Genomic DNA, 11,150 nt, shown 5'->3' with positions numbered 1-11,150 from the left:
GCACATTGTGTGTGTGTGTGTGTGTGTGTGTGTGTGTGTGTATGTGGTGTGGTGCTCTTGACTTCAGGCACATTGTGTGTGTGTGTGTGTGTATGTATGTATGTATGTATGTATGTGGTGTGGTGCTCTTGACTTCCGGCACATTGTATGTGTGTGTATGTATGTATTATGTGGTGTGGTGTTCTTGACTTTAGGCACATTGTATGTGTGTGTGTGTATGTGTGTATGTGTGTATGTGTGTGTATGCGTGTGTGTGTCTGGAGTGGTGCATGTGCCTGTGCACATGTGTGGCAAACGGGGAGTCAGGTGTCCTGTCATTCTCTGCCATGCTCCTGTGACACTGGGTCTCTCACCGAGCCTAGAGTTTGGCCTGTGGCAGCCAGAGAGCCCCAGCAATCCCCCACTCCCCCCTTTATCATGTTTTCCTGGCTTTTTAAACATGGGTGCTAGGCCTAGATGGTTCCTCACAACTGTCTGTAACTCCAGTTCCAGAGGATCTGACACCCTCTTCTCACCTCTGTGGGCCCCAGGCATGCATGTGGTGCTTAGACATACATACAGACTATAATGGATTAAATAAACGTGCTGCAGATCCCCAAGTGACTGCAGCAGCAGAAACACTGCAGGTCCCCAAGCAGCAGTGCAGGCAATGGGCAGCAGGTCCTGAGAGCAGCCAGTCCCAGGCAGGGATGACACAGTTTCCTGAGTGGCTGCAATGGGCCATGAGTCCCAGTCAGGGAGCCGCATGGTGGATGAGGGACCTCAATGGGGCAGCCAGTCTCACAAGGAGAGACAGACAGACACGCCATGAGACCATGCTGAAGTCTCCTAAGGCTGCTGGTTCCTGGCAGGGAGCCATGCGGTGGGAGAGAGACAGAGACATGGATAGGCATGCTGTGCAGAGTGAGATTTATTTAATGGGTTATGGAAGGGAAGAGAGAGAAGAGTAGAGAGGTAGAGAGAAAGAGAAAGAAAGTAGGAAGAGACAGAAGCTGCCTCTTCCAGAGGAAGACCAAAAAGGAAGGGGAGGGAGTGGGTGTGGCTTGTCTCTTAAAGGGACAGGACAGATCATTATACAGACAACACACATATATACATAAAAAAAACTAAAAAGAGAGAAAACATGAAAACAGATGCTGGGGATTCAAACTTAGGTCCTCAGGCTTGTGCTGCTCACCAGGGTGCTGCACAGCACAGGAAGCACAGGATGCTCAGCAAATCTCTCTGCTGTCCTCTCAATTTGGCTTGAACCTAAAGTGGCAATCAAATTGTCATCTAGCAAGACAGTGATCAAACTTGGAAAATAAAGGGTGGGTGATGTTTCTCAGGAGCAAAGGGGCAACTTGTGGAAAGGGAAGCTCCAGGGCGTGCCCTGGCTTCAGAGTCTCTGGTTTGGTTCCTGGTGTCCACATCAAGCAGGTCACAAGGTTCACCTGCTCCTTACTCCAGCTGCAAGGAAGCCAGAGTCCTCTGCTGCCCATTTCTGGTACTGCATGCATGTGGCAAATACACAAACATACATATAGGTAAATAAAAATTAGGTCTTAAGAAAAGAAAACTTGCTAGAAATGAATATGAAATGTAGGCTATTTATAGATAGAAAATGTCCATCTATAAAAAGTATTCAAGACTATTAGAAGCAGCATTGCTCTTAACAGCTATGGAGGCCATGCAGCCCAGCAGGATAACAAAGCGTGGCATATGTAGACAATGGAATAATACCCAGCCATCAAGAAGAACAAAATTGTGATACATATGGCAGCGTGGATAAACCCTGCAAACATGCTACGCAACAGCACGCTGTCCACTGCATTATTTCATACATGAAAGGTCCAGCATGAAAACCCAAGACAAACTGCGTTCATGTCTGTTGGAGGCTGAGAGGGAGAATGTGGAGAGACTGCTGAGGGAGCCATCTAGTGTGTCTTTTCAAACAGTGCGTCTTACGGTGTGTGTGTTATATCTCAACTATATAAACAGTGTCAGAGGACTGCGGAGATGCTCGTGTAATTCTGGCTGGACTGTGTAGATCTGGCTGGCCTCAAACTCCCAGAGACCATACCCAGCTGATAGATTTCTGTTGCCTGGACACGTGACAGACACCTTATCCACCTACTTGCCTCCTAAAGGGCACCCGAAATGCTCCCGAGTTTTGAGAATTATGAATGAAAGCTATTTTAAACATCCATACAGCGTTTGCTCCTGCCCATACAGGAGCGTCATTGTTTCATTTATAATAAAAGTGTAATTAGTTTTGTCAGAAGCTGTCAAGTCGACGTGTGGGTTTCACAAGCTGCTTCCCATTACTGTTAGCTGTGGATGAGTGTTCCTGTCCTGCTTTGTGGGTGGTATTTGGTGTCGTCAGTTTCCGAGTCTCGGCCATGCTGACAGGTGTGTGGTGACTTCCTGTTTTAACTTCCATTCCCCCTGGCTTACTCTCCACCTGCATGTCCTCTTTAGTAGAACGCCTGTGAAGAACGCTGGCTTGTTTTCCTAATGTGCTAGTAGTTCTCCATTTCCTCTGGACCACAGGCTTGTACTCAGTGTAGCTTGTGCAAATACTTTCTCCAAGTTTGTGAATAGCCTTCTGGTACAACCTTGCCACAGGGATTTCTCCACTCTAGGAGTTTCCTTCTTGGTTATTTGGGGTTTTCTACATCAACAGTCAGACTGACTGTAAACAAAGTGATATGTTCCTAATCTGTATACCTCCTCTTTATTTTTCCTATTGCTATAGCCAGGGGAATTCCCAGTATGAAGTGGAAGAGAAGCGATGGGAAGGAGCATCCTTGTCTTGTTTCCCTGTTAGGAAAGTTGCTGGTTTCTAAATATCGAGTAAAAGATGTGCTTTTCTTTTCTTTTTTTGTTATTGTTGTTATTATACTTTCTCAAGCTGCTTAAGTTTCCTACTTCTAGTTTACCAAAACAAATTCTCTTCTGACTAGTTATTGCTCAGTAACCTTCAGCTTCAATCTATCTGCATTCTTCCATCTTGGACATGCAACATTTGAACTGTTAAAGAAATACTAGGTCACTTAAAAATATGATTTACTACCCTATGTCTAGAGCATTTGGCGGAAGCGCACCTTTGGTGTTACTACTTTTCTGCGCATCTTTGAGACAGTGAATTGGCGAGAGGACACTCGGTGGGGAACAGCTTGAGGGGAGAAGGACTTGTTTTGGCTCCTAGTTTGAAGGGCCAGTCCTTCCTGGTGGGGCACGCACAGCAGAGCTCTCAGTGGCTGGAGTGTGTTGCTAGGACTCTGTACGCCTTAGCATCTCAGGAAGCAAAGAGAGGGGGATGCTGACACCCATCCAGCCTCTTTCTTTCCTCTGTTTATTCTGGACCCTGTGTTGGTGGCACCCATATTCAGGGTGAGGCTTTCCTCCCTGGTTAACTTTTCCTAGAAAAGGCCTCATGGATGCACCCAGAGGTATGCCTTTTAGGTGATTCTAGAACTGGCCAAGTTAACAATGAATATTAACCATCACATAGGATCTCATGGCATTGCCCAGGCTGACCTCAAACTTGCAATCCTCCTGCCTCAGGCTCCTGCTTGCTGGGATCACAGTCTTACCCCACAGTACCTGGTTAAAATGCACCATCCTACAGTTTTTCTATTGGTTTGACTTCCCCAAGTTGTTCGCTTTCCTCTTCAGTTTTGTTTATTTGTGTAAATATAAAAAATCACTTAGCCTCTGTGAGCCACTTCTTTTAGTTGTCCCTGATTTCAGCACTGTCCCTGGCTGCCTGAGGTCTGCCATGTTAGTACTCGCACTGGTCGCTGGGCAGACAAAGCCCACACTGTCCTTCACTCTGCCCCTGGGGCTGTTCTTTTCTGGGTTCAGCTCTCTGTATTTGAAAGTACAACAGATACTATTACAAATGCTATAGTCAGTATTCATTTATGTTTAACCATGTTTCTTTTTATTGCTTTTTATCACCTTTAAAAGTTATTGTTTTTATATTTCCAGCTTATGTCTTATGTTTCTTTCTCCTCCTGGCACTGATTTTAGACATAATCTTTGTACAGTGTAGGTAGGATATTGAGAATTCCCTGTAATAGTTTTCTTATTTTTTTAAGGATTTTTAATTTTAATACAATCTTATTTTACATACCAACCCCAGTTCTTTCTTCCTCCTGTCCCCCAACTCCCTCATTCACATCTGTCTGTCACATCACTTGAGGGAGGACCAAGACTCCCTCCCCCCTCTGTTTCTAGGCTGAGCAGGTATCCCTCCATAGGGAATGGGTTCCAGAGACTCTGTTCATGCACTAGGGATAAGTCAATACTGGCCCCACTGCTAGTCACATTCCGAGGGCCTAGTTAGGTTTTCTGTTGGTTCCCCAGCTGTCAGTCCAGGGTCACTGAGCTCCCACTAGCTCAAGTCAGCTCTTTCTGTGGGTATCACCATCATGATCTTGGCCTCTTTGCTTATCACTCCTCCCTCTCTATGACTGGACTCTAGGAGTTTGTCCCAGCACTTAGCTATAGATCTTTGTATCTGCTTCCATCAGTTACTGGATGAAGGTTTTGTGATGACAATTAAGGTAGTCATCAATCTGATTACAGGGGAAGGGCATTTAAGGTACGCTCCCCACCATTACTTAGATTCTTAGCTGGGGTCATCCTTGTGGTTTCTTGGGAGTTTCCCTAGTACTTGGTTTCTTGCTAACCCCACAATGGCTCTCTCTTTCAAGGTATCTCTTTCCTCCCCCTTTCTCTCTGTCCTTTACCTAAGTTGATCTTCCCATCCCTCATGTTCTCCTCCCCCCTCTCCTACCAACTCCCCCTATGCTGCCAATTTACTAAAGAGACCTTGTCTAACTCCCCTTCCTGGGACAATCCATGTACGTTTCTTGGTGTGGGAAGTTATGCTGTATGTGTGTTGCTTTTATTGATTAATAAAGAAGCTGCTTTCGGCCAATGGCTTAACAGAGTATAGCTAGGCTGAAAGGGTTATTTATGGAGAGAGTAGGTGGAGTCAAGAAGAAGCCATGTGGCCATCCCCAGGAAACAGATGCCTCTGCCTGAGCCCGCTGACACTGGATAGGCCATGACCTCGTTGTGATGCACAGATTAATAGAGATGGGTTAGTTTAAGATATAAAAGCTAGCTAGCAATTTGCTTAAGCTATTGTCCAAACAGTATTGCAAATAACATAGTTTCTGAGTGATTATTTCAGGTCCAAGCAGCCAGGAACAAACTAACAGCCTCCGCTGACAGTTTCTCTTAGGGTTGTCTGTTTCTTGTCTTCTCTGGGGTAGTGGACTATAAGCTGGTTATCTGTTATCCTTTGTTTTATGTCTAATATCCACTTATGAGTGAAAACATACTGTGTTTGTCTTTCTGTTTCTGGGTTACCTCACTCAGGGTATTTTTTTCTATTCCTTCCATTTGCCTGCAGATTTCAAGAAGTCATTGTTTTTCACCACTGAGTAGTACTCCATTGCGTAAATGTACCACATTTTCTTTATCTGTTCTTCACTTGAGGGACATCTAGGTTGTTTCCAGGTTCTGGCTATTACAAATAATGCAGCTATGAACATAGCTGAGCAAAAGTCTTTGTGGTATGGATCTACATTGTTTAGGTATATGCCCAAGAATGGTATTGCTAGGTTTTGAGGTAGATTGATTCCCAATTTTTTGAGAAACTGCCGTATTGACATCCAAAATGGATGTAAAGTTAGCACTCTCAACAACATTGGAGGAGTATTTCCCTTATTCTACAACCTCTCCAACATTAGGTGTCATTAGTGTTTTTGATCTTGGCCATTCTTACAGGTGTAAGATGGAATCTCAGATTTGCATTTTCCTGATTGCTAAGGATGTTGAACAGTTCCTTAAGTGCCTTCCGCCATTGGAGATTCCTCTGTTTAGATCTGTGCCCCATTTTTAATTGGATTGATATGTTGATATTTAGCTTCTTGAGTTCTTTGTATATTTTTGAGATCAGCTGTCTGTCCAAAGTGGGTTGGTGAAGATTTTTTCCCGTTCTGTAGGTTGCCATTTTGTCTTGTTAACTGTGCCCTTTGCCTTACATAAGCTTCTGTTTCAGAAGGTCCTATTTATTGTAGATCTCAGTGTCTGTGCTACAGGGGTTATATTTAGGAAGTAGTCTCTTGTGCCAATACATTCTCACTTTCTTTTCTATGAGGTTCAGTGTGGTTGGATTTATGTTGCGGTCTTTGATCCATTTGGACTTGAGTTTTGTGCATGGTAATAGATATGGATCTATTTGCATTCTTCTACATGTTGATATACAGTTATGCCAGCACCATTTGTTGAATATGTTTTTTTTAAATATTTATTTATTATGTATACAATATTTTGTCTGCGTGTATGCCTGCAGGCCAGAAGAGGGCACCAGACCCCATTACAGATGGTTGTGAGCCACCATGTGGTTGCCGGGAATTGAACTCAGGACCTTTGGAAGAGCAGGCAATGCTCTTAACCACTGAGCCATCTCTCCAGCCCCCTGAATATGTTTTTTTTTATTGTATAATTTTAGCTCCTTTATCAAAAATCAGGTGTTCATAGTGTGTGGATTAATATCAGGGTCTTTGATTCAATTCCATTGGTCTGCCTGTCTGTTTTTGTGCCAGTACCAAGCTGTTTTCATTACTATAGCTCTATGGTAGATCTTGAAGGCAGGGATGGTGATGCCTCCAGAAGTTCCTTTTTGTACAGGACTTCCTGACTATCCTGGATTTTTAATTTTTCCATATAAAGTGGAATATTGTTCATTTGAGGTCTTGGATTTTGATGCAGATTACATTGAATTTGTAGATTGCTTTTGGTAAGATTGCCATTTTTATTATGTTGATCCTACCTATCCAAAGTATGGAAGATCTTTCCATTTTCTGATATGTTCTTCATTTTTTTTCTTTAAAGACTTAAAGTTCTTGTCATACAGGCCTTGCATTTGTTTGGTTAGAGTTACCCCAAGATATTTTATGTTACTTGTGGCCATTGTGAAGGATGATGTTTCTCTGATTTCTTTCTCAGTCCATTTATCACCTATATGTAGGAGGGCTACTGATTTGAGTTAATCTTCTGTCCTGCCACATTACCGAAGGTGTTTATCAGCTGTAGGAGTTCCCTGGTAACATTCTTTGGGTCACTTTATGTAAACTATATATCATTTGCAAATAGTGAAATTTGGCTTTTTCCTTTCCAATTTGTATCCCCTTGATCTCTTTTTGTTATCTTACTGCTTTAGCTAGAACTTCAAGTACTGTATTGAATATTTATAGAAAGAGTAGACAGCCTTGTCTTGTTCCTGATTTCAGTGGGATCGCTTTGAGTTTTTCTCCATTTAGTTTGATGTTGGCTGTCAGCTTGCTGTATATTGCCTTTTTTATGTTTAGGTATGTTCCTTGTATCCCTGCTCTCTCCAAGACCTTTATCATGAAGGGGTGTTGGATTTTGCTGAAGGCTTTTTCCGCATCTAATGAGATGAACATGTGCTTTTATTCTTTCAGTCTGTTTATATGGTGGATTACATTGACAGATTTTCATATGTTGAACTATCCTTATATCTCTGGGATAAAACCTACTTGATCATGGTAAATGATTTTTCTGATTCAGTTTGTCAGTATTTTATTGAGTATTTTTTCATCCATGTTTATGAGGGAGACTGGTCTGTAATTCTCTTTCTTAGTTGCATCTTTGTGTGGTTTGGGTACCAGGGTAACTGCCGCCTTGTAAAAAGACTTTGGCAATGTCCTTCCTGTTTCTATTTTGTGAAACAATTTGAGGAGTATTGGTATTAATTCTTCTTAGAAGTTCTGGTAGAATTCTGCATTGAAGGTACCTGGTCTTGGCCTTTTTTTGGTTGGGAGACTTTCAATGACTGCTTCTATTTCCTTAGGGGTTATAGGTGTATACGTTATATGTGTGTGTATGTATATTTATATTTACACATATGTGAAAAACAATTAATAAAAACTCAGAGAGAGAAATTGGGGTTCAAGCTGAAGATCTGAAAAGCAAAGCAGCCAGCCGCTGGCTTTTACCTCTACCTCAGTCTGAAATGGCGATCCTGCCTCCAGGAATCTCAGAATAAGACCGAGAGTGTGAACTGTCTCCTCCCATTTTATATTACTCTCTAGGACTGGGATTAAAGGCGTGCAACCACTGGGATTAAAGATATGCACTGCCTGTTTTCTGTGGCAACTAGTGTGGCCACTGGAATTAAAGTTGTGTGTTACAACTGCTTGGTCTGTAAGGCTGACCAATGGGACTGTTTTACTTTCTGATCTTCAGGCAAGCTTTATTTATTAAAATATAAATGAAATGCCACTATACATATGTATGTATGTATCTATGTATATGTGTATGTGCATGAGTGTGTATATATATGTGTGTATGTATATATGTATGTTTGTGTGTATGCATGTATTTATATGTATATGTGTGTATGTATATATGCATATGTATGTTTGTGTGTATGTATATATGTATGTTTGTATGTATGTATATGTATATGTATATGTATATGTATATGTATATGTGTATGTGTGTGTGTGTGTGTATTTAGAGCTGAAACTCCTCCAGGGTAATAATCATTTCTATCACCCCACTCTGAGTATGGAAAGTTCTCAGCTTTATGTCCTTGTGAACTCTGCTTAGGGTCTGGCAGAGGTTGTGGCAGAACATCTCTCTGACATGTTCAACAGCTTTGTGGAGTGTTGTGAGTTTAGGCTACTTTGCTGTGATCATGTGAATCGGGCTTCTTTGACTTCTGTTGGATCGCTTTACTGCTATTTGAAAACCCTTCACATGCTGTACCGAGCCCGAGGGCCCTTTAACAGCCACAGGCTGGCAACGTCTTCGCAAGCTTTCTGTGGAGGCTCTTCTAAATTACGAAAAGTTTCTTTGGTGCTCAGAGTGCCCACTGACTGTTGCAGGAAGCAGAGTCAAAGGCAGAGCATGGAGTGTGCTGGGAAAGAAAGAAGACTGGCCTGGGAGGCGGTACAGAGCGCCTGATTATGAGAACTGGAGATGAAGAGGAAGCTGGCCCTCAGGGAGGCCCAGGGCATTGGGCTACACCATAGTCAGCTTCTAAACTGCTAGCCACCCCCTACACTGTTCCCAGGCCATAAACCCATCTGCTTTTCTACGGCCATTGTTCTGGTAGGTCTTCTAAATATTCCCCACATCCTTGCTTGTTTTGCATGGGGTCTTTCTGTATACCCCAAACTGGTCTTTAAATTGCCATATTCCTGTGTCTGGAATTATAAGCCCACATCAGCATTCCTGGCTCTTTCTCCTTCCCTTCCTCTACTTACCCTCCCCTCCTCTTCAGCAATCCTTCTCCTCTCTTCTATTCCCCTCCCCATAGGCTCCTTCACCTAGACACAGCCCAGAACAGGACAATGAGTGTTGTCAGAGTGTCCCCAACACTATGAGAACCTCATTCTCTATTTTTTTCCCACATGGTCTGGGCTAGAGGTCAGCTTTCCCCAAGAAACACTGTGACCTGGGCTTCTTCTCCAGTCTCCTATGCTGCTGCTGCCCCGATCATGCCCATGAGTTTTTGTTGTCTGCTAGGGCAGGCTCTGGTTTTATTTCTGTATTAGTCAGGTCCAAAACCACACACTAGTTTGGATAAAGGAACTTCTAGTGCTAATAACTGTTAACGCTAGTAAGAGATAGTGTAAGGAGGCAGTGGTGGCAGAAAGATCTGTGGGCATGTGAGCAGCAGAGAGAGGGGAGCCCCACCTAGGACTGAGAGCCAAATTTTTGTTGAGGCTATGGCTATGGCTCACGATCACAGAGAAATTTATCTGTAGAATGTTCTAGAAGCATGCCTTCTAAGGTGCTGTTACAGGCAGATGTCTCATTGGGGCTACTCCATTCGTAAGGGACACAAGGAGACACAGATACTACGTGTCTCCAGTCCTCAGTGCAGCTGAACCCTGAGCTAAAAAGTCACCTAAGCTGAAGCTGCGAAGCTGCAACACCCCACAAAACGAGACCCATTGTGGGACCAGGAAAGGACGCTGTTTGCTCCTTATATCTTTAGCTCCAGCCATTGCCAAAGTTGTTGAGCAGCTGCCAACAAAAAATTAACCATTTCAGCTCCATTTTTAAAAGCAGGCAATGAACAGCCAACCTGAGGAAAAGAACAATACCTGATGCCATTCTGTCTTTGATGAGGGGCAACACGACCAGAGGTGTGAAGAGTGTGGACAGACTTCCCGAGTCTGAGTCTCAGCCTGCCTCTTACTATTAGCAAACATTCTAATTTCCTCACATTGTGCCAGCTTCCTAGGTTGCGAAACCTGCGTGGTTTGCTAACCTTTTTGCCTTATTGTTTTGGTTGAACTGCTTTTCACGGAGTCTTAGAAATGGAAGCTGTAGCCAAACTTCCCATGATGTTTGCATGAATACACTCAAACTCACCATTCACACTGATGGTTAATCTGCATGGGTGGATTTAGAACCATCAAAGAACATACCCTGGGCCTGTTTAAATAAGGAGGGGGCACACTCTTAATGTGGGCATCGTCATCCCAGGGTCTGGGATCCCAGACTAAATACAAGGGAAAGAAGGATCACTCTTCCTGTGGATGCAGTGTGGACATGGTCCCACCGTGGAGCCCCCGATGGGCTGTACACCGAGATAACCCTTTAAGTTGCATTTGCCAGGTGGTTTGTCATGGCATTGAGAAAGAGATGTGATTTTAAGCGTAGATGTGAACACAGTCGGTGACAGAGCGTCGGGTTTCTTTCTCTCTAGGCGGGACAGACACAGGGTGTGCAAGTACAGGGTGTTGACTACCTACTCACCTTGTGACTGTCCCCCAGGCTTCGTGTTGAAGTCCTAACTCTGGAGGTAATGGCATAGGAGTTGGGGACCCCTTGGGATGGCATTAGGACTAGTGAGTGCCCTTATAAAAGCTCAACAGAGACTCTCTATCCCTTCTGTGGGGGCACAGAGAGAAGCGTGTGCTTCCTTGTCAGATGCTGTGCCTGTTGGTGCCTCAGCCTCACTTCCGGTTTCCAGGGCAGGAGCAGTTCACATATTCCTGTTGTTTATGCACCATCCCTTCCTGGTGTGTACTGTTAGATATTGCCACAGCCAACTCCAGGGGCAGAGACCCAAACTTCTTCCTTCCTTCCTTCCTTCCTTCCTTCCT

This window comes from Alexandromys fortis, unplaced genomic scaffold (assembly GCF_014885135.2).
Source record: "Alexandromys fortis isolate MF-2015 unplaced genomic scaffold, M_Fortis_MF-2015_v1.1 scaffold_183, whole genome shotgun sequence".
NCBI classification, from domain to species: domain Eukaryota; kingdom Metazoa; phylum Chordata; class Mammalia; order Rodentia; family Cricetidae; genus Alexandromys; species Alexandromys fortis.
The sequence above is the reverse complement of the archived record's forward strand: the minus strand, read 5'-3'. Positions refer to the sequence as shown.